This window comes from Pseudopodoces humilis, chromosome 16, assembly GCF_049639895.1.
Source record: "Pseudopodoces humilis isolate 2021_Gansu_Grassland_sample_001 chromosome 16, ASM4963989v1, whole genome shotgun sequence".
Classification (NCBI taxonomy): Eukaryota; Metazoa; Chordata; class Aves; order Passeriformes; family Paridae; genus Pseudopodoces; species Pseudopodoces humilis.
In genome coordinates this window covers 15,245,392-15,270,568 of record NC_142215.1, presented here as the reverse complement: position 1 = coordinate 15,270,568, position 25,177 = coordinate 15,245,392, and the positions used below count along the sequence as shown (strand labels likewise).

Sequence of the window (25,177 nt, the reverse complement as noted above, 5' to 3'; positions counted from 1 at the left end):
GACAAGCAAGCCTTTTTAAAATAAGATTTTGTTTAAGAATCTGGAGAAAGCAACCATTTCCTTGATTATATAGGAGAAAGACCAAGGCTCCTTAAAACCAATTGTTCTTAAGCACATTTGGTGGATTTCATGACACCTAAAACCACAATGCATAATGCAACGGTTGCATCAGTGCAGTACACAAAGATATTGTCGTATGGAGAACCGTGACTACCCTGCATAAGGCAGCAAAGATGAACAGAACTGTGGCTTCCCCTGATGCAAAGCCTAAAAAACTTAGGGTTCCACAAATGAATTTAAGAATAAAACCACAACCAACTGGATTTAAAGGATATAGTCTTGTTGCTTAAAATAACCCATGCAAATCCATCCAATGTCCTCCTTAGCCTTGTCCTGCCTGCAAACTGTCAGGGACTGAGCTCTCCATCTGCTGCTAGAAATGGGGAACAAATGTATTTTGGCTGTTTGTCATATCCAGTCATATATCCAGAACATATTCTTAGATACATTGCTGCATGTCACGGACATGCCTGTGGTGTGACAGCCCTGCTGTCTGACCACATTCACTGGTCTTGTCCCTAAGTTTTAGTCATACTACAGATATACATCTAAGAGGACTTTAGAACCCTTGCGAAGAAGGGCAGTGAGGCACGGTCTGAGGGGTAAATCTGGCCTGCAGAATCAGAATTCCTCATCCCTGAGCTATGGCATCAGTTTTTGATAACACAATGGCCTTTGGAGGTTTCTATTGCCTGAGTTCACATCTCTGCTTATTTTCATTACAAATGGTATCAGTAAACGTTCTCCACTTGAAGAACTGTCCCATGAAATGAGTGCTTTCAGACAAGGAAGGCAAAAGTTTTCTTGCAATGTTTTGCATCTGCTGTTGACACCACCATGAAGCACAAGCAAAATGGTCCCTTCTGTTCCGATCAGTTTAATGGCACTAGCTGCTCCTGTCCATGATTCTAGCATTTGGGAGCCAGCAGTACACACAACATTCTAGTTCCTCAAGAGAAGGATGGTTCTGAGGCAGGATTGTGTAAGCTCAGTGTTATCCAGCACTAACAGGTGATGAAGGTATTGTGTAACTTATCTCCCCTTCTCCTCACTGCACATCTGCACAGTAGGTCTGGATGAGAACGTTCAGTTTCCCACTCATCTGATTTGTCTGATTTGATGTTGATAATGGTGAGGATTTGGGTGCTGAGCCAAAAAAATGTGGTCCAGTGTATTTCTACCATCCCTGTTCTTCTACTTCCTAGGGACTATTTTCCCCTTCAGTACTCCCTAGTCTTGATTTTATATCTTCTTGGTACTTGTCTTTAAGATTCTTGGCCAAGTGATTTTCCACTGACAGCTGGTATCACTCTAGTAGTGGCAACAGTTCTCTAGAGTGCTACCCAGCTTCGTTGAGGTTTAGCAATTCCTCTTCAAAGAAAAACTGTACTGTGAGGAAATGCTAGATGCTTTGTGTGAAGATATAAGAGTCATTATTGTTCATAAAAAATTAGTACACAGTCTGGAACAAAGTTGCTGGAGGGTATTAATTAAGGCAAGACCCAGCTTCTGCTCCAAAACCACACATGGAAATTCACAGTCTGTCATCATTCTCATCTCTCAAACAGAAGGGATGTGGTTTTCTGTGCAGGTAAGTTATATAAATGTTCTTTTACCAGCAGTAAAGCAATCAACAGAATGAGAGATTATATGAATTGATTGCCTAATCTCATTAGGGAACATGCAGCCACAGTACAATATTCCTGCATAAGCAGTAACCCATGGACATGTTGTACTCTACAGAGAGCTTTCACCATTAAAATGGCTGTAACGTGACAATAAGGATTCTTTCAGCTCCATTTCAGGCAATGTTGAAGTCAGAATTTTACTTTTATACACTGAGTGAAGAATTTGATCTTACAGATAATTGTAGAAGTGTTTTAAAGTATATTAGATGTGGCAGGAAACACATCAAGCATGTGAATATATATACTGGGTATTTTAATGCTGTGCCTTGGCAGCAGTATCGTTGTGCATTATGAGCCTTACTAACAGGTCTCCAAGAGTCCTAAGTTTCCAAAAGATCAAGGTGCTTGAAAACAAATTAATCAAAATGCAACCCTGTCTTCTTTATCTTTGGAGAGGCAGGCAAGAGATGGCTTTAAAACGTAAGGAATACTGTTAATTATTTTCTCACCATTTTAAATAGGTTTGGATATCCATGTTCCAAATCCTACTAAATGGCAAGCTTTCTAGCTCCTTTGCCAGGGCAAGTGACATCTAACGTGTGTTTAAGTTACAAACTGATGGAAAAACATCACATCTGAGAATTAGATTGAGCTGATCTCAACTGAAAATTACACCACCAAGAACATTTTTGGTTTTATCCTGGACTCCATCCAGTCCAAACAAAAAAGCAGGTAGTGTAAAGCCTCATTAAGAAACTTGCAGTGCTCACCAAGTGGAAGTACGTGAGCTCTGCAGGTGCACTGAGTTCTGAATTCCTTTCAGGGGCACAAGTCTTGCTGCTCATATTGTCTAGCAGAGCAGCCTGCCAAAGGAAACCCAGAGTTGCCTGGGCTATACAAACAGGATTAAAAAAATGCACCTCTATCCTCTCTTGCTGGAAAGAATTCAGAAGCAACTAGAGCCAGCCTGTTCTTATGATATTGCATAAAGGTCCTTTGTATTATTCTGTATTTTTCAATCATTATATAGTGAGGCAACTGTATGTGGTTATGGGAAACAAAAACTACAGAGAAGGTGGCACCAGATCTGATGTCTACTGAGCTTGATTTGTACAATCCTTCTAGTGCACATATAATTTTAAGGACTCTTTTCCTCTGAGCCTCCTGTACAGACCCTGGAGTAATCTGCTTCCTGCTTCACCAACTCATCTGCCAGCATCTGAATATTAATTAAAAAGAATAGCAAGTACTCTATAGGCATAAGCATACTTTAAAAATAACCTACTAATGACTGAAATGCCCAGTTTGAGACAACTAACCATTTTCCAACTTAAAATGCAAACCTTAAGCAATTGTATGTGAAGAATTTGAAGTGTCATATCCACTGCCCTACAGATTAGAGTATTACCAAGTCAAACCACATACCAGGGCCTATTTTTTTTTTCAGTTTAACTCATGTAATAGCTCTGCACATTATGTTAGCATCTTCAAGCACATGTCAAGCCCATGCAGTAACACAGAAATCTGTATCCTGGGAATTCCACAAGTGTCTGCAAAACCAGAAACAGTAAACCAGAAACAATTTTCTGTGATCTTTAATCTGTTCTGCTGCTTCCCAGAACAGGGTTGAATGTTGTTATAAAAACAGACTAGAAGCCTGAACATGCCACTGTGTGCTATTCTTATATTTCTACATTTTCATATACATAATTAAGAGTATATTTGGAAACACAGATCAGCAGGCTGGGTGGGGAGGATGAGGGGCAGACAGTTAAATAGAGATGTGACTGAAGAGGCCTTCCTCCAGGAGAGGAAATGCTATCCTGGGAAAAACATTCAGCCAAGCAGACTATGTTCCTTGAGACTGGGCTGTTGCGAGGAAAGGTCATCCTTCAATAGTACTGATATGTATTTATGGCTTATTTTAATTTCTGATATTCGCTCATTTATAAAAAAAAGTCCTTTTGCATGGTCAAATAACAAATCTGTAATCTCAGTGCAAGAGAGAATGTGGCTTTGATGTTAGCCAAACAGTGGTTTCTTTATCAAGTACTTAAAAAGGGATCTAAAATTTCCTAAACCTCACAATTTCAAATTCCTATAAAATGAAAGCACTTAGTTTTATATTAATGATTTTGGCGGTGATATTTCATAACCAAATAAGCCAAATGCAACTGGGTTTTTTGCATCTGCTTTTGTGTCTGTCCAACAGCTTTGGAGCATCTTGGCCACCTTCACACACATCTAACGCAGGTAGCAAATTCAGCAATATTAAGCTTCACTAGTTCCAGGGAAATGAGGGTATTTTAGTAATGTTCTCACTGAAAAGTCATAGGCTGAATTAGACTGTCACTAAACGCCAGAAACCCAGTGTGGAAGTGTGATATGAATGTCCAGATCCAAGAAGGACTCTGGTTAGAGTTCCCATGTTACTGGACACTGGCACATAACAGTCCCCATGCACCTAGGACACACAGCAACAGCAACACCAGGTAGTTTGCATTAGAAGCTGCAGACAGAAGCACACAAAGTCCTGCTAATTCCATTATCTATCATGTGACCGTTTTTTAGGAACTGGAGTTCTCAGAATTCCAGCAGGCACAAACCCAGACATCTACAAAGTTCATTCACTTTGAAGTGTGCACGTCTTCATTTTGACCTTAACAAATCCAGTCACTGCATTTATAAATTACTGGATCTTATGTTTTCTGTGTGCATAGGAAACTGCTACTGAGCAGGAGTGCAACAGCTATCATAACATCCATGACTGAAATCCCTGGTTTATTTTCTGTACCTTAACATTTTCATTGAGTTATTTAGACATGTATGAATGTTTCTTGAAAGGGGAATTTCCAAGTGGCAAGTTTATATTTGAAGTCAAAGTGTGTTACTGTTTGCTGTGGAAGTGTTTGTATTACGGCATCTGGGAGCACAGATTACACCCTGTGATTTATCTGTTACAACCACAGTAACTAGAACAACTCAAATAGCAAATGACGAGCTCACACAGTCAGATACTATAATGATAACAGCTACAATGCCAGGGAAATATAAGTAGAGAAAAATTCCTACCTTAGCCTTAACCACAGACACGTCTGTCTGAGAACCAAAATAGTTCATTTGGTATGTTCCATGCAGATATCTGGTCCTCTTAAAAAAATTAACACTCACTTTCACCAAAATGGAAACCATTTTTTTTAAAGGAGATTGCATTCTATTGTTTATATTCTCTGCTTTTATTTCAAACTTGTTCAATAATGTCTTAAAAACACCATTTATATTAATTTTAGCTACCTAACTGTACTTTTATCAGCCACATTTGCTTCTCTTTTGTCAAAGCAGAATCATTCAAGCCTATTCCATCTTTTTTATTCCCCAGGATCCTCCATCACATAATCTTTCTACTGTCTAAAATATGCATTCCATAGCTTTACTGAATCTCTTTTCAAACAGGGGTGCTCAAGCTGAACTGCTCCAAGTATCTATAGCTTAGCATTTTTAAAATACCCATGTTTTTTATCCTGCATTTTTGCACAGTGAATTAAGAATCTAAAATTTGAACCTGCTAGCTTTACCAAGAAATTTTCTGCCTGCCATTTTAACTCCTGATTGACTCCAGTTCTTGCTTCATCTCTGCTGCACATCACTGTATGTACAGTAAATTAAGCTCTGTGTTCCACTCTCAGCTGAAACCTAGTTCCAGACCATTTCACTCAAACAATCAGCAAGTAGCTAGAAATTATGTTTCAGGATCTAGAAAATAAATTTTACAGCAAATTTGCTTTAAAATGAAATGCCCAGAAACCTAATAAAAAGAAATATTGCTATATCCTTTGCTAATGTTTTGAATGGAAAAGGGAAATAAAGGCTAAAACTATGTGGATAACTTTTTTCCTGCTCAGCTGAAAAATTTAAAAAACCCCATTGAATTGCAGAAGAATTTTGCAAAAAAATCCACCCATAGAAATTTTACTTTTAGTTGATTAAACTGTTTTTCTTCTTTTGGTATGGATTTTGTAACATTATTTAAATTCCTTTAGCTTTGGGGACAGTTTTGAAGACAGTGATGATGTCAATCTGAAATGAATTAATGAAACTCACTAACACAATTTTTCTGAAATAAAAAAAGTCAATCTAAACAATTTACTGACTAGTGGTCAGTGAAAAACTGTTCACCAAAAAATGTAGTTCCTGTAGTTCTTGCTAGTGAAGAAATACAATTTTTTTAATATATTCTTCATTAACATTTCTTGGCAGCTTTCTATCCATGGTGATTAAATGCTTGACATTTTTATTAAGTGACTAACTGGAGATCTGATCTTTGAAGGGAACAATTTCATTTGTGCTTTCAACTTCCATAAACTCCCTGTGTTTATAAGCACAAGGGAATTCCAAAGACAGCCAAGGGTAAGGACCATGAAAGTCTATCTTCCACTTCACAGAGAAATCTTGGAATAGATTTTAGATCTATGCTGAAAATGTGACTCAGAATATGTCCTGTGGCATTACAGTATGACCCAAAAAGTCTTGGATGATTCCATACATCACATTAAGTACAAGAAATATTTTCTGGTGTTCTGCTGAGCTGCTTTCACTTCCTTGTACTTTTGTCCTCTGGAGTCATTTTGCAAACTGGTGGTAAAGTGATGCAGCCTTCAAAACACTGAGTCTATTTTGAGTTCTCCCTTCAAAGAGCACAAAGATGCATTAACGTACCACACACTGCCACGGCAAAGAAACAACCAACCCAAAGACTAGAAAGACTTTCCCTTCCTAGAAAGACCAAGCATATTTTACAAACATGTATTTTTATAATCTTATTTGCACTGATACAGTATAATTCCATAGACACATAGTGAATTTTGTTTGGTTTTCTTCTCTCTAGCTATGTTCACACTGTTGTTCCTTTCTGCTAGACAGTACTCCAAAGCACAGGTAATCCTGCTGGGCAATTGAGAAATTAAATTCTTTCCCATCAACTGAAGATCATAAAAAAAACATTAAAATCCCTTCATGATTTCCAGTTTGAATTCACATCTGTAGACTTGAGCACTGAGATGCTACTTGTTTTACTGCACTCTTGTACTAAGATACATAATTCTTGTCAAAGCCAATATTTGGCTTTCTCCTTTGCAGTTTGCCACTTCCTGGTTTCAGAAGAGTTCATGCTTTATCTCTTCCTTACACAACCCCTCCCTGTCTTGTGTGTTCCTTTCTCTTTTGAAACTACAAAAAATCAGCTGCACTAGGCCAGGGCTTTGTGAAGCTCTGAAGTCAATTATACAGACTACATCAAAACACAGCTGGGGTGGGTGGGTAAGTTAAATATGTGAAAGAGTTTTTTTCTCTTGTAACACAACCAAAGAGACAAAATCACTAAGGTGAGTTTAGCATTCAAGATTCCTTCCTTTTATTATGGGGCATCTTTGAAATCATTCTTTGTAGAAGTAACTGGAGTATTTAAAGCTAGTTCAGCGAAGAAGCTGAACTAGGTGAGTAACACATTAAACCAACAGCACCTCCATAACTTTCTGAACAATTAATTAACCTGGCCATCCACTCATCACTTAGGTATGAACGTGTGCATCTGGTGACATGATTTGACGCATCAGAAGAATCCAGTGGAATAGAAAAGCCAGCAGAAAGGCAACTCTGAAAGTGAAGGCTGAGAAAGGCGGGGGTGAGGGAACAGAGGCGTGTAATGTCTTAAACACTCCTATGGCTCAGGGAATCCTCATCACTCTTTTAAGAAAGGGTCACAAATCATCTGCAATTACTAGCAAAATGATGGGAGATCACTTAGTAAAAGGTGATGAAGGTTTGGTTTTGCTCCCCTCCCCAGCTTCCCATCAGAAACCTGCTAGGAGCCACAACAAAGAAGGAAAGAATCAATCTTCTTGTTGGTATCTAGAATACTGAAATTTAGCAAAACAGCTCTAAATCCTTAGCAAGGTGTTTTTGTGGGACTTAGGGTTGATCACATACAAGTTGTAGTAAAAGCAATTCTTTGGATGTAGACTTGCTCATTGATACTCCAGGTTAGACATGTTAGGTAAGGAGGAGATGCATGCATGTCTTTTCCTTACAGAAGTATATTGAGTATGAAGGATGTTCCCCACATCTCGCAGGGCAGGCAGTTTTCTTTTCATGGCTAGAAAAAACCTTTGTGGCAGCAACTGCATTAATGCTGTATCTTCCAGGAGGCCTTGTCAAAATCTACATAAACAGTAATTATCTTGACCCTTTTCTGTCATATTTGCTGTAGTTTTGCTGTGTGACTATACTGATAGCGTGGACACTTTAAATGAACTACCAGTAGAGAAACACCTGTTAGTCTGTAAAGCTGTGATCAATCAAAACTTTAGCCATCTCCTACAAAGGTAGGAATCTACCATCCAGAAAAATTGTAATTTACAGAATTGCATGAGATGGGGTTTACAATGCATACAATTTCAAAAACAAGGCATTAATCTCTTTATAGTCCTATATGGATTTATCATTGTTACCTAATGCTCTTTGTGCATTGTTTTAATCCTGAAGCCTAAAGTTCACTATTTCACTCTCTTTCTCACAAGTTTTGACACATGACCAAAATGAAGACCTCTCATCTAAGAAAAGGGAGACATATGAGCCATTAGGATACCAAGGAGGCTGGAAACATACCCAACTAGCAGGGACAATTTCCCTATCTAGGTGAGTGCAGACTGGAATGGACCGTGTCTGCCCCTCAGGAATAACTCCTATTGATCGCGCTTCCATTAAGTGCAATGCCTTTGCTTACATGGACTTTGGCCACATCCAATTATAAAAGCAGCATTTTTTAACCTTCTTGCTGGAATATATGGGTAAATGAAGTTCTTACACTGAACAACAATGACAAGCTTAACTTTAAAAATGAAAGGCAACAGCTTTAGTGACAGAGAATTTATATTCTAAAAATAATGCAAACTAAATGTTTGGCCTTTTATCAAAGTGAAGTAGTGGCAATTGATGTATATAATCTCTGTCCACTTACTGGATCTCCTTATCTCCTTATCTCTGAAGCATTAAATCCTAAACCAGTGCTCAGTAAAACAGCTTCAATCCACTAATTCAAAAGAGCAGCAACTTCCACTTGATTTTCTCTCTCCTGTGGCTTGTTCCAAAGAATGGAGATCAATACTTGACCCTTTGACTTTGCACTTAAATGCCAGATAATTAAATTGTGTTATGCTGAAATGATGAAGTGATGAATTCTGGGGAGAGGAAGATGTATCTTAGCTATGTGTCATTTGCAAACCACACTGAAGTATGACACTCAGCAAAGAAGGGAACTCTGAAGTTTAGTATAGTAGCCCTTTAATTACTGTATTTCTCTGATTTTTTTCTACTCAGCTCTATGAATGTAACAAAGAAGGGTGATTATTTAAACATCTATTGTGATTAGAAAATAAAAAGCCACTGTAAAAGAGCCTCTGAACACATCTAGGTATTACTGAATGATAAAACTAAATGGCAGTGATATTTTTTTCCTTTTCCATTGGTCAATTACACTTTTAAATAAATATACTTGAAAAGAATACTGGGGTTGAAAACCAAAAAAATCGATGTGCTAATCAGCAAATCTGACCTATTGCATCACCCCAGCAAAGGAATTTCAGCCTAGAATTCTTGCCTTGAGCCAAAAATTTATTGTTTAAGGGACTTTCTTCATTCCTTTCATACAAAGATTGTGGCTTCAGCATAGGTCAGAAAAGTCTGGCCTCTTAAAACAGACTAACATTGATGAAGGTATGTGGGGTTTTTGTTCTTTTTCTGTCTTGTTGATGAGCCAATTCAAACCTTTTAAAGTGACAAGGGACTGGAGGAGGGCCCTCTAAATCCACATAATAATAAGCACTGTTTTTATTGAATGAGTCCAGTTAAAAGTTGAAAGGAATAATGTGGCCCTCGATGAATGCATACACTGGACTGAGGCCTTGTTCAGTCACCTGAGGTCTCGTGTTACTCCTGTTGCAGCACGCTAACAATGCTGATTCGTTGTCTGCTACAAGCTGATTTCAGCTGCACCACTCTCCCTCTTTTAGAGCAAACAAGGTGATTAATGACAGTGTTATTCAGACAGCAACTGAAGCCAAGAAAACAAACTCCCCAGACTTGATTCTTTCTCCTCCAGGAGGGAAAAATGTCCTTCTGATAGTGAAACAACAGATCCAAATGCATATACGGGGAAGGTGCAGTTAAGGTACAGAAGCAAAAGGTTTCCATTACAGGCTCCTGTTTGGATCCTTCCTGTGCTACTTCAGAATTGCTCAGTCTATTACCCAGCCTACTCTGCAAACCCAGAACAGCTCCATATCAGACATCTGACTGTTAGCAGCTGCATGGGAGCTCTAGAGTATGACACTCCTTGGCATCCCATCCTTCTTCAGCCCATTCTTTACAGTGGACAGAAATATTACATTCTCACTATAGGACACTTGCGCCTCTCCTTCCAACCTGAGAATTTCTCTTTGTGAAACCCAGGATTATGTGTGCCAACAGAGCTCACAGGCTCTCAAGTCATTCATTCTCAGTGGTGTGGTCATTGCAGAGAGTAATTATATATGTAGCAGAATGAACCAATAGGTACTCATAAGTCAAATGGCAGGAACCAAAAATGGCATACAGTGACTTCTTAATGTCATAACTTCTTTCACAAGATTCTTTTGCAAACATATCTCCATGGATAAAAACTTTAATATGAAGATGCTCATATTGCAAGAAGGCTTGAAATCAAACTGAAACTTCATAAACCATCCCTGTCTGTACAATGACTTGAGGAAAAACCTCTGCAGTGGCTTAGACTGCTTTCAATGAAAGTCTCCCTCACAAATTTTTAGTTGTGGTGGCTTTCAAAAAAATTTGCACAGTAATGTTCATGATCTCTGGTTAGACAATGGAAATGTTTTAAGTAGGAGAGCAATTAAATAGGTAATGACCAATTATATTAATCTGGTGTGAACCATGGGTGAATTCATGCTGAAATTGGGAAACTTTGGCTCCATAAGCTCTGCCCAGCAGTTGCATGAATAGCTGCAAAGAAGGAATCATATGACCTCGTGAATCATTTTCTTCTCTGTTGACATACAAATGATTTTTTTATTATTCTATTCTACTAAAAACAGGATAATGCTTGTAAAAGCAAAGCTTATCAAATTAATGAAAGGTTATCCTGCTATGCAAAATAACAGACTAAAGGATTATTCTTCTAATCTGAGACCTGCACTTTATTTATTTGAGTTCTGGAAGACGCTGAATGTCATTTGCCTCCAACTGAAGTGCACATACTTTGGCATGAATAGACCTTGCGGGTAAGTTATGACATTTCATATGCACAGCAGCTCCCAGGATTTGGGGACAGGATGAGATTTCATTTTGCTAGAAGCCAAGCAAACAGAAGTTAGTGAAGTTGTCTTTGGCTGTAATTGTGAAATGTCTCCTTGTGAACTTTTGAACTGTTCAATCAAGAACATCACAGTAACACAGTGTGCCTGAAACATGGGCCTTCAGCATTTATAAGCACAGCTAAAGCTGTAAAGCTTTTCCTTTAAAAATCTGAAACTGAGATTTTATTGCAACTGTATGGAAGAGAGAGGGAGTGGGATTTCCTGTTATTTTATTCTAATTCTGGGTGGATTGTTTGCCAGAGAGCAAGGTGGTGTTGAAGTAGTTTATGAGCAGCATCTGCCAGTGGCCATATTGAGCATCCAGCTTCAGGGAACAGGCAGCTCTGGAAAGTAGTTTTATGGGCTGATAATCAAACACTAAATCTGTTGCTTGACACAAGGCAGCTACCATTCAAGATATGCATAAAACTATTGCACACACACCAAAACCTTCTGCCCAGATTGTTACATCCTCCCTGTTTAAACCAGGCTTCAGGTTTTTTCGTATACAGTAGAGGAATTAGATTCTATCGTAACAGTTGTAATATTCTAAACTGCTCACTTTTAAAACAGGTCAACTTTTTAGAAAAGTCAATTTGCGATTCAACATTCAACTCTTGTCTCATTTATATGTCCTATTTTGTCAATACCTTCACTGTTTATTTTGTATTTCCTTGAAGGCTCCTTCAACCACAGCTATATGAAAAGGAAAAAAAGAGCACCAGTTACATGCTCCTTTCCAGTTTCAGATTTTTTCAGTCTTTTCTATGTGTTAATACTTTAAACTACAAACGTTTTAAGCATAGAGCCATCCAGGCCTCATTCTAATATTGAATCAGAAAACAAGGTTTTCAACACTTCTGTCCTAAACACCCAGGGTGTGACACAGCCTAAGTGTAGCTCAGCTGCTGTGACCCCCGTTTGATGTTGGTTTTGAGGACAGCTGCTGCAGGGTCTGAGGGAGTCAGCCCCACCAGCTGTGCCTGACGTGTGGGGTCACGATGTAGGAGAGAGGCCATGGCCAGTGCTGGAATTGAATGAATGGAGCATTTGCTGGATTGTGGAGGATCCGAGTCACAAGCCAATTATCTGAGCGTGACTCTGGACGTGAAACATAACTGAAAAGCTGAGATCTTACGCATTTCAAAGACATGTTTCAAAGACAGCTTTGTCAAGGGCATCTTGAGATATATTACATACATAACTCAAAAATAGAGAGGTGTTCTCAAAAAACTGTCTTACCATGGACTCACAAAGAGAAATTAACTGGATTCCCTCTTTCATGAGCAATACTACTTTCACTACTTTTCTATCTCAAAGTAGTATTGAAAGAAACATCTATACTATTTTAAAATTTACTAAAATATACATATATATATCATGGCCCCTTTAGCAGCTCTGTCTTCCCTTGCCTGCTGCACCCATGTCTTTATTGTCTGCCTTTACAGAGCACTCTGTAAAGTTTTAAAACTCTGTTAAACTCAGTTACATCTCACTGCAGAATATGGTTTATACCTATGAATCATGCCAGAAGGGCTGCCCAGCAGTCACCATTTTCTCTGTAAGTATTTAAAAACGTTATTGACATGCAAACCATTTCACCTTATGTGAGAATAACGATTCTTTAGGAGAGTTTCTTAATTCTATGGGTCCATATATGTCATGTAAAAATTCAATAGCTGTAAATGTAGACAAGTTGTAGTAGAAAGATCCCAATTACTTCCCAAAACATAAATTCCTAGTGCCTCCAGCACATTTATTGCTTATCTTCTACACTTGTTTAATTAAGTGTGCAGGTCTATTCTCAAACAGACCTGCTGTTCTGGGTGAGGAGAGGAAACCCACTGGCCTTTCTGGATTTTTGAGGTGGAGCACCTGTTCTCTGTGTTTGCAGGAAATTAGCTGACCACATTTAACGTGCCTGATGCACAGGGGCTAGTGAAGTACTCAAAAATACAGGAAACTATTGTGGCCAAATTTTTTCAGAAGATTGCTGGGATAGGGAAGTTCTATGAAATATAATAGGAATTGCACCATTACTAAGAATTTCTAAAATATATCAATGTCACATAAGTCTGCAGCCTAACTCCAAAACCTGATGCACAGGATATAAGTTTTACTTCGAAAAAGATCACAGAAGTTCCCTGCTGTTCTTACTTCCATTTGGACTCTTGCTCAATTCAGTCCTTAATCTGAGAACCACAAAATGATTTGAACCTGATTTCCTGTCCATATTCCTAGCTCCTGAGCACAGCTCTGGCAACCATGGGTCTTGGGCTGAGATTCAGGAATTGCAGTATGCAGAACTGCAAGGTTCATAAACTTGAATAATAGGGAGGTTCTGATACAACAGACAGACTGTGAATAAACCCAAAGAAAACAGGAATTGCAGCTTCATGAGTTGGGGTGTTGTATCCTGACTTAGCTTTGAGGGATTGAGATGATCCAATTATTGCTGTTGCATCTTGACATTGCCAAGCTTATTATTCCTCCCAAAAGATGTGATCCACAAGTACTTTGAACTTGATTTTCAGCCAAATGGTTGAAACTTGTTTCTACTTCCTTTTTAAAATTAGTTTTTACAGCTCAGTTTTAGAATTTGTGAATTAGACAAATAAGAGAAAAACTTAAGTCTTAGAAAAAATAATTCCTCATGACACTGCACAAAACCAGGTATATGTTTAGCATTCTTTTCAGAACAGAAATACCTCAACACTGTGAAGTTGTGTACACTGTGCTGTCTGCATGCTCATTGAGCTGTGTTTTATAATCAGAAGAGTCAAGCACAAGACTGACCTAGGAACTCAGGGCTGTTTTTATATTTTACAAAAAAACTAGATATTAAAAAATCCAAAGGTGGTCTGATTTCCAAGTGAGAAACAGCTGTGCAGTGAAAGTTGCTGTTGTTCGTACTGTGTTTGTCCATGAAACCACAACAAATGTATTCAAATTCAAAATGTGCCAGCACAGTCACTTCTTCATAAAGGGAATACCACAGACCTTATATTGCACAAATGAGAATGGTACAGCCTCTTTAGAACTATTTGATTGAGAAAACAGTTATGTGATAATTTGGATTTCTTTGCAAACAAGACTAGAACTCAGTTCCTCCACAGCATTCAAAGAAGAAAAACTATCAAGCACATCAACCACATTAGCTCCTTGTCTTTCTGTAAGAAATTCATCTAAACGTCTAAGAAAGCAATTTGCATGCCAACACCAGAAAGATGTAGCTTATACCAAATGAGTTTGAATTTCTTGCAAACAACAGTGGTCACATCCAATTGACAGTTTATATGTATAATTTTTCCATGGATACTCTACACAAAGAACCAAAGTTGGCTCTTGGAAAGAAGCTTTAAGCAAATATTTGCACAGAAGTTCAGCAGAGGTACAGAATGTTTTTCCAAATTTATTAGTCTGTAATTCACCTGCAAATGCTAACTTTAGGAGCACAAACTGGTAACATAACCTCAGAAAGCATAGCTTTTTCAAGAATTCATTACAAAAGCAAAGCACCAGCCAGATAACATTCTCTCAGAATGTTTTTGTAACTTACTACATTCTTGATGGCAAAAAACAAATTTTAGTAATTTTTGCCTTAAAGACAAAAATTAATCTAGTGATTTGTACAGTCAAGTACAGTAGTCTATTGCATGCAGAAATTAAATTATGTTCCTGTAAACAATCTGTAAGAACAGCAGTCAGACTTCTTTTTTACACTGAGAGGTTTGGTGTTAGACTGAGAGGAGGGAAGTACTCAAATACTTATGAACCTATCAAACATAGTAAAAGGGGAGAACTAGGATTTTTTCATGTTATAGAGTCCTAAAACCTCAAGGAATTAACAGCAGCCTATTAACCATTTGAAATTATAGAGAAGACAAAAGGAAGTATCACGCAAAAGGCATCAATTTAAAAGAAATTATTTTGTTCGATAAGGTCAGTGATATTGTTTTCTCCAGAGGCCATACTGCTCAGAAAAATCACCATCAGAAATGCAGAGAAAACCACTGAATTCTACATGACTTTTCACCAGTAAGCATCGTTAGCAAAAAGTCTCTAAATTGTGTAGCTCTTCACCATGTAGACCCTTTTGGTATGAGCCGGGTGAGAGTTTACGCTTGGAGAGGAAAGCTGTATTTGCTTAGTCCACACTGCTTACTGGAAACAGCAGCCAATTCCAAATATTGCAGTAGGGTAAGAAGCAGAATCACAAAATGTTCTGTTCTTTTTGTTGTTGTTGTTTTCTTTTTTTTAAAAAAGAACACTCCTTTGGGGACTGACTGAAACATTTCTTAAAAGATACTGGAGCTGAACATCTGTACTTTGACAAGCAGTGTTTAAAAGCTGTTTCTCATTACAGTTTTGTCTCTGCAGTATATAGTTAGAGCTTTGTCAATTATCACTTTAGTATAAGGTATCTGACAATTACGTTCCTAAACACATTTCATCTGCACATGTCCCAGTTATAGAAGTCCGGGACAAGGTTCATGGTAAAACATTTGTGCCAGTTGTTGTACAGTATTTGCTTACATCAGTGAGCACAGCAAAGATAACATTGTAATCTGCCTGACCACTTCATCCTCTGAAAGCTACCAATGACACTTATTAATTAAAACGGCTCCCCAGAAGTTAGACTGCTCAATTTGCACTCCAAGCTCCAACAGGTGCTGGCTTAAATCACATTTGATTTGGTCGGTGAGGTGGTGCCCTTAATGATATTATCCTGCAGACTGAAGGGAGATACCAACCCAACAAAACTCAGTCAAGCTGAAGGAAAATGTGGGAAATTGGTGTAAATCTTTCAGCATGGTAATTACTTCGATCTAGTGTGATATCTCAACTCGTTTGCAGATGACAAGTTAAGAAAGCTGTGGAGTACCGGAATGAATGATGACTAACATTGTGTTCCCACAACTTTTGGCTACATTCCAGTTAAGGTTACTGTTTCAGACCCCCCACAAATCTGGCAGTAATTTGAAAACTTACCTTAGCAACAAAGTAAGGGATTCTCCAGTGCCCGTAAATGCTGGGGGTTTTGGGGAGCGGGAGAATTCTCTCTCCAGGTTCCACTATTTGAGCAATGCTGAGTTAATCTCAAGTTGCAATGGCCCTATTGCCCTTTCAAAGCCTCAGCAGCACATGGAGGAGCAGAAGAATCAGAATTAGAGCTCACTAAAAGTTATATTTTACTGTTCAAACCCACTTTTATGTGTATTATCAATGCAATGTTATATATATGCATATTATATTTGTGGGTGGTGGGTTAGGAAGAGGTTTCTTTCCAAAAGAAACACAAGAGTCTGTGCTTAAAAAACGCTGTGTGTTTCCTTATTAGGGACACTGAGAGTTGGTATTTTGAAGACAAGGGATAAGTGATTAGCTATTCTTACCTATTATACAATTTGAAGTACAACTGATTTTATTAAATTCACACCTAGCATCTACTAAAATTAATAATCAGTAATTACAATTACTTTGTCTACATCTTCTCTGTCATTTGTAAAAAAAAAACCAAACAAAAAACCAAAAAGCTTTTTGATATATTTCTTATAGGTCTGTTTATGCTAGTAACACTGTGTAGTGGCACCTATAAATTCCAAAGCATTTGCTTTTCTGGTTGCTTATATATTTGTTCATACATTTCTATTTAAGCTAGAATTTGGTTCCAAATGTCCAAGAAATTCTTAAATGCTAGTGAGAAGAATTCTGTAGGTTTCAATGATGAAAGCTGGGGGAAATAGAAGGTGTAAATATGGTATATCTTCGCACAAAGGGGAAAAATGTATCAATGAGAATATTGTCTGAAAATAATCCTTTGAGGTATCTAAGAAATTCAGTTTTGTTTTGGCCATGCTAGGAGAATTTAGAAGACATATTTACAAATACATTCTGGATTTATTACACAGTAAGGCTAAACATTCCATTGGCACTGCTTGTATAGATATATATTCAGCAAATGGAAGTTTCCAATGATTTTTAAGGTGCTTTCAGTGCTCTATGAAGAGTTTCACGTGCATAGGAAGGCTGCATACAATTCACATAGGACTTGGAAAATATATCAATCACCAGAACAACCGAAAACTGTCACAGCCCTCATGTATTAATGCTCATCTGCAGTCCTTCTGCTGGCATTTAAAAGATTGTAAATTAAAATTCAGTACGCCCCTACACATAAATAACAAAAAATTAGTCCATGGTTCTGTGAGGTTTTAGCAGCATCTCTGTTCTATTTGTTATGGCAGAATAAGGCCTAAATTACTAGATTAAGAACATAGGAAAGCACAATATTTAACTGTGAGGTTTGCAAGAATGTAAAATAGTCTCTAAAATCCCAGTGTAGTACGTAAATTTGTACCAATGTAATTTCATTTATTTACCTCGAAACAGCAAAATAAATATTTCCCTGATCTATTAACAAACAGCTCATCATTTCACAAAAAAATTTGCAGGAAACATCTGAAAATGTACTAATCCTTCTCAGCTGGCTCCGTTATAAATTCCTCCAGTGGAAATACTGACAGCTGTTTACTTTAAAAAGCTCAATACATCCCTTCTGGCTGCTGTACCTCACCTGATCTTACTCTGGCAGAGTTAGCATTTCTGCGGCTCTCCTTTACCAGCTTTAAAAGCTACTGTTGCAGGCAGTAAGGACATAACCAGCATGCCCATCCTGCTTGGGTATTTACTGTCAAGGTTTATTCTAGCGAGGCAGATGGAAAGATGTGAAACATGCAGCAGCAACACTGCTTTTTCATATGATTTTTTTAAGTTCCTCTATTCCAAAAACTCTTATAACTTATAACCAAATAATAGAGAGTGGTCTGGTAGAAATGTAATGTGCAATAAATCTAAGATAGCTTATTGATCCATTGATCTGCAACATCAGCAAATACCCAGTCCCCAGTATTTTGCCTGTATTTCCTGAAAGCCCTGTGAAAGGACTGTAAGTGATTACAGCAAATCTTTTCCTTGCACTAGAGGTCATTTCAGGATATGCTTACTTTAATACCATTTGACTTGCGCCAAGTTCCTGGTTAGTAAATGCTTTTTATGTTAAGGCTGCAAAAAAGCTTCTGAGGTCGTTTTTCTAGAAGTAACCACAACGGTGGCACTCTGAACTTTTAAAAATTTTTCGTTTATATTAAGTGGAGGCCCTGTAAGATCTGCTGAATCTGCAAGACCTGAAAAATACAGGATATGTGTGTCTGACTTCAGTGCCTGCACTTAAATAACCCACATTGTCTAGCTATTGTTAAACCGAACACAGCAAGATAATGATCTCACTGCCCATGCAAATCTACCTCATAAAAGCCAAGTGGGTAACAAAGGGAAAAAAGTATACCTATAGAAATTCTACAGAAAGGACCCTTCAAAAGTTGTCCTGCATTTGAACAGCAGAATATTTTTTTGGCTCTGTCAGCACCGACTTCCAGACAGCTGATCCAAGATTGAAAGGGGGTGGGGGGAGGTTGGAACGTGCTTAACTTAAAAAACAGAACTAGAAACCACATGTCCAATATAAACAAGTTCCAGGTTTCTGCTCTTGGACGTGCCATAACCATGTTCAGCCAGACAATAACACAATGGAACAGTTGTGTTTTAAATGGTTAAAGGTGCCTTCTTTTCAGATGGAATCCAATTGTGAGTTTGTTTCATAAGGAATTCCAGTTTAGCAAAAGGTTTGTTTATGCAAAACTTCTGTCACATACACTTTCCAGTGTCTTGCAGAGAAAGGCTACTGCAGAAAAGTCTTCTGCAGATCATTCTGAACACTCTTGTTTGTCCATAGGGCTGTGATTAATTTCTAATACAAGCACAGCAATCAATTGCAACTGTCCATTCATTAAAAACCTTGCTTGCCAGTTTACTCCCAACTGTTTGTAAGACCTAGGTCTTGTCACTGAGAGGGAAAGTGCTACCACCAGTGTCTAGGATGAGGAAAACAACGGGACGGTCATCCATCTTCACTACTTCCAATAGTAACAGGTTTCATTACACTGGACCTAAGTCCCACTTCCACGCTAAAAGAAAAATGGCTTGTGAAAATAGAAGTCTGTGATGTTTCTGATTTTTTCATTAGACACATGGTTGTAACAATGATAAGTACAGTTTTACTTTAAATGTTTTTTAGCTAAAATACCTAAATTCTGTTGTTACCAGAAACTTCATTTCTGTGTCTTATGCGTGATTAATATCTCCACAAAGACTGGGGAGAAAGAGGGGGGAAAAGGAAATAAAGGGAAGTCCTTCACAGAGAAACCTGTATAACCATCAGGAGAGGTAGTTCCCCCTAACAGCTAATATTAATCAAGTGTGTGGTAAATACAGATGTCATCCAGCTGGATTCTCCATCCAACTAATTTAGCCCTAACTGTTTTGCACTGAATTAACTGAATCTTATAATTCAGTCTTGAAGCAGTCATGTAAAAGGAGTGAGTAGGAGTAGTTCTACTTTTCTTCCTGACTTCAGCTCCTTTTGAAACATGTTTTAAAATTTGCTTACTTCTTAAGAAGTTTATGCCCTGTGTTTATTTGAAAGACTTTACCATTAAGAAACTTAGAGCATATATATATTTTTTTTATCTTCAATGAACATATATTGTTTGATCCAGGCTTAAAATCAATACTTTTAAATAAGAACTATAGTCTTGAGAATTGCATTGTAGGGTGAGGACTCTCGCAGGGCTTTGAGGGAAGCTGTTCTCTGTTTTCTGACTTTTGTTTATGTGTTGAAATTTTCTTAGAGGAAGAAAGGAGTTGCAGAGCTGTTTCAGAGGAAACACAAACAATGCTTTGAAAATCTGTATTGTCTTAAAAAAATATAGGCTTATTAAAAGAGTTAAGATTATTAGTTTTCAGAAAAAAAGTAGCAGGCTTCTGAAGTTCTTAACACTGAGAAAGCTTATGCCTTAGGCCGGAAGGACAACTTATTTTGTGAGGCTGCTATCTGAATCTGTCCAGAAGCCACCATTTGGGCCCATCTCAGAAATAAAACCTTAGAGAAAATGCTTTGATGCACTCAGCAAAGTAAGGAGGTGGAAGGCACTTAAGGGACACAACAGCCTAGAGGCACCTTGCAGCTTTTGGATAATCTGGGTGTATGCTAATGAGACTGAAGGAAGCATAGCCTGTGCGTTTAACACAAGAAATCAAACCCAGGAGGCCCAACATGCAGAGGGACAAATTCATTTAGTCTGTCCTTTTGCCTTTGGGAAATCTGTGTTGGGGAAAGGCCTTTTCAATTTCCTCTGGCATCCTGCTCAGAGGGACTGCAGCTCCCTGTAAGTCCTGGTATGCAGAGCAGCCAAACTGGAAGCTCAGGAGGATGGATGGATTGAAGCACCAGCACCAGTCAATTCATCCTGCTTTACACAAGGACTGTCTGCAGTCCTGCTTTGCACTGCGCTTGAGTAGCACAGAAGGCCTTAGATTGGGTTTCTTCTCTACTGCCCACCTGTTACACACATACACATTCAAGAGTCACTGTGTGCCTAGAAACAAGCTAAAAGAAACCCAGCCAGATCTAGTCCATGGGGTTTTACTTAACTAGATATGTTTCTGGTAATTGCCAGGTGCTAAAATGGAAGATAAAGTTTATTTATATGATAGAAAAACTTGCTTCTTACATTGATTAATTGGTTTCTACACACATGGATAGCATCTTGATTCAGAACTTTAAGGGAAGCTGTGCTTTACTGTTTTGTTTTGAATTAACATAGTGTGAGCAAATTAGACTTACTAGAACTGAAAGTGAAATCCAAAGCCCTATTTAAAATGGATTATTTATACTTTATATAAAGGCCTCTTTACCAGCCTGAACACACGACATATACTACTCGTTTGTCCAACCTAACTGTTATGCTCTTGTCATACTTGTCACAGTGAGGTCTGATTGCTTTATTCTCAAATTGTTTTCAACTGTCAGTTAAATTATTAAATTCTCCATCTTCACATATACCAGCTACAAAGTCAACAGAGAAATTTTGTCTAGGGAAACAAGATATAACAATTGATGGGTAAAAAAGGGTACATAAGCTAAAAAAGAACTTTTTTTCATACAGCTTCATTAGTGTATGAAATGTAGTGTCTCAAATATGTGATTATAGAGATTTAATGTAAAGAAATGGAAATGAGTTGGTCTTTTCTACCTATTTCAATCCAGCTAATGGATAAAGGTCAGACTAAAAAGAACAACAGATGCCAAATAATATATCTACCACAACTGCAAGGTAAAGCAGGCAAAACACATAGCTGCCCAAGCTCATTCTGCCAGCTAGAGATCGACAAAGGTCTTCACCACTTTCTCTTGGATGAGCCCTAACCTGACATGTAAGTGTGAGGATAATATAATTAGGCCTTTTCTTCTTTCTGTGCTTCAACAGCCACATAGAGCTGGCTTAGCAACAGTGCAGAGGAGCTACTGTTAAGCCACATGGCCCCTAAGTTGGTTTTGCTGCAAGACTAAGACTCCTGGCTGAGACTGGTGCCCACTTCTCCTCAGCTTCTGCTAATTTGTGCAGATTCATTTAATTCTGATGACTGACTGAAAAGATGTTTCTGTGATATAATGTGCTGCTTAGTGCTTAGAACTAGTAAGTTTAGAAGGACAGTTCAATGGAGTTAAATGAAGGTTTATTTTGTGCTTTCTCTGCATTCATGATGGTGATGGTGTGCTAATGGAGATGGCTAAAAGCTTGAGACTGTCACAATGATGTGGTGGGGAGCTGCAATACATAGGATTCTTGTGAGTCCTGCCCAAGATCCCATAATTTTTCTCTGTGTATAAATATGTAATATAATGCAATAAGCTGGGACTCTCTACAGCCTCTCAGAACACAGTGGTCCGGGACAAGGCCCTCTAAGATTGCAGCCTGGTGATTGCTATTAGGCATTGTACAGTCTCCCTTTTACCACTGGTTCATCAAGAGACTAACTGGTTTCCAGTAATTCCAGAAAATTTCACCTTTGCGCTGAAAACCTGTTTAGACAAAGGGGGACTCTGCCATGTGAATTATTTATTTGATTTTTTTGCAAGTCCTTTGTGTTTAGAAATTTTCTCAGTGGAGAGGATTTTTAAATCTGTGTATCAGTAAAACCTCTTGTATCAGTGGTTGTCAGTATAGCTTAGGACAAACAGGGGTGCTGCCTCTGTGGACCAGAACAGAGCTTTCAAGATCCATGGGAGGCTTAGTGGAAAAGTATTTGGACTTGATAACTACCCACTGACACTAAATATAACCTTCTGGTAAATATTAAAACTTCAAGGGCTTTGTGGCTGATGATCATGTTGAACTCCAGGACATTCAGTGAGAGACTAGAGTGGAAAACATAAACATGAAAAGAATCATAGGGGGATGGGAACTTTGAAAGTTGGTGTAGAGAAAAGAGTAGATTTCGGTGAAAAGTTTTTTTGCCTGGTTCTAGGGTTTTCAATGTAATAAAGGTGAAGTATTCATAAGGCTGAGACAGGTTAACAAGTAGTGTACCAAAAAAGCACACAAGAAACTGTGGATTTCTCCAGCACATATTGTCCAAATAGGAGTACTAAAAAACACTGTACACTGAGTAAAGGACAAAAAGCAGATGCTCTTGGCATTTCCATCTTGGTTCTTCTGCATTAAGTAGGAGAATTAGCATCATCTGCACTACGGTTTTTAACTTTCTCTATTTAAGCTCTGAAATCTGGCTATAAGAAGGATTTCACATAGCTGTTTTCCAAACAGCTGGAAAATAGTACCAGCTTTCAGTCCCTATCAATGTGGGCTGGATTTGGTGCTATAGCACTTGGAAGGCTCTGTATCTCTTTGACATAAGCTCAAGGATCTGGTCTATCCTTCCTCGAACCATGCAAAGCAAAGCCTTTACTTTCTCAGCACAGTAGCAGACAAGGACAAGCAAGTTTCTAAAGCAGACCATAAACCGTTCTTTTTCAAGTATCTCTTGCATGATCATCAGTTATCTTCTAGCCTGCAGTGCTCTTCTCAGCCTTCAGGTCACCCCTAAATACCAGCTCATCTAGTCATACAGCACATGGAAGAAGTTTTGCTCCATTGCAGAGGTTTTGACTGTTCTTAGCAAACAGGTTTGGGCCTCATTTGGATAGCTGTTTAAAGCAGCTTCCATGTGTACCTGGAGTACTTTGACCACCGCTCTGTGATGTAGATAGCCATCACTCTATTTATCTGACAGCTGGGCAGACTGATGTGTTACTTAACTAGTTCAGGATGACTAGAAAGCAGGAGACCCAAAGCCCTTGTTCTAAAGCCGTAAAACACCATTACGGGTTTTGTAAGAACAAACATTTACCAGTCCTGGAAGTGATCACTTTTTCTGTTAGTTTAACTCTTATTGTTTTACAAACTTTTTTCAAGGTTGTCACGTTTTTTTTAAAGATAGAAAAAAATTTAAACACCTTAGGAAACATTCTGCAAGGAGAGTAAGAGGCATTTAAGCCTGTTTAAAACTCAATCCAAACAGAGACGGACCTGTTGCCAGTGAGGAGGGAAACTTGGCAGCTTTGCTTAGAGCTTCCCACACAGACACTGGAGACGAAAGAAAACAAAGAAGCTGTAGTCCCAGAGGGTCCTGCCACTCCCTGGGCAAAAACAGTCCCTTCCCTGCTTTTCCTTTAGCTCTCAGACACACGTGCTCTCTTATTGCCATTAGCTACAGCAGTAGCCAATTGAGCCCTACAGTCCTGGAAAAAATACAGGAAATGAAGAGTTAAGGAAAAAAAAAAGGAAAAGAGAAAAAAAAGAGAACCTGGAGCCAAGCCAGCGTCCCCGAATGACTCCACTCCGCCGGCAGCCTGGAGCGATACTCCCCGCCGGCCCTGCCCTCCCTCCTCTCCCCGCAGGGACGGCATGCCAAACCCTCCTCTCTTTATCAGGGGCTGGAGTTCCCCTTCTTGGTCTTTGGTTGGTTTGGAAACCCAGAAACGTTGCTAAATTTATCTTTCGCTTTCAGGACAATGGCAAATGCCAGCAACAGGAATGCAAAAGAACTGAAAATTAATGGAGACAATTCCCTGCAAGCCAAGTGGAAACACCTTTTCTGTATAACTCCCAAGGCGGCAAAAAGCAGTTACACAGTGCAAAGCAGGACAGGCTGCCTGGGGTGCCAGGAACACGCTGTTCCTTTGGCTGTGTGCCACAGGGAATTGTCCATCCATATGCTCAGATTTGATGGGGCTTTCTTCTCTCCCACAGAGAGCAAAGCATACCGTCAAATTAGAATGGCTCTTACTTTAGCTCAAGAAGGCAACAGGAAAAGCTGAAGGCACACTGAAAGCAGGGCCAGCATGGGTGAGGTTGACACCTCAGAGCTAAAACTGCTCAGGAGTTACGTCATGTTTAGTTCTGAGGATCTCTTTCTTACTGCTCTTTTTAAGAGAACTGACCATACATCTTAGTAAACTAATTTGCCATCTGAAATTATTCAGTGGAACATCTTGCACAAGTCTGCTCTAGTCGGTGTGGTGCCTCAACACATGTGCTATGATTGGTGCCTTCAGCAGAGACTGATCTCCTCAATTCTTGGTGTCCCCTGTCTGTCTGGAAGCCATCCTGTTTCCCAGCACCAGGCAGAGGCGTGAGGTGTGGCAAGTCATGGGGCCTATTTCAAGATGGCCTTCCTAATACTTTCAGTACAACTTTCTCAACGCTTGAAGACTTCCACTTTTTCTGTGGGTGTGTCTCATAAACTACAGTAGCAACAAAAAAGTGCTCAGCCTTCACCAAGAAGTAAGCACTGAACACTCATGAGTACAAGATACTGGTTGCATTCAAATATTTTTTTCTTTTGAATTCAGTTTTACCCAGCTGCCAAAAGCATTTTAGACACTGCCCATATCCCCCTCTCTCCTCACTCATGGTGTCTCCTTGTGACTTGTGTTCAGCCTCTCATCAACCTTCTGCTTACTCTAGCTTTCACAAAGTGTCTGCTAAAGAAAGAAACAGATACACAGCCATGTAGGTGCCTCTAGAACATTTAATTTTAAAATATCAAGAATATTGATACTTGCATGGGAAGTGATAAGCTGGTATAAAGAGAGGGACTGGAGCACAGAGTAGGAAA

At 38.7% G+C, this 25,177-nt stretch overlaps 1 protein-coding gene across 1 annotated transcript in view; it reads right to left on the bottom strand.

Annotated features, from left to right (window-relative positions):
• Positions 1-25,177, bottom strand: part of KLF13 (KLF transcription factor 13) — a 33,535-nt gene that overhangs the window by 7,076 nt on the left and 1,282 nt on the right. The window lies entirely within an intron of this gene.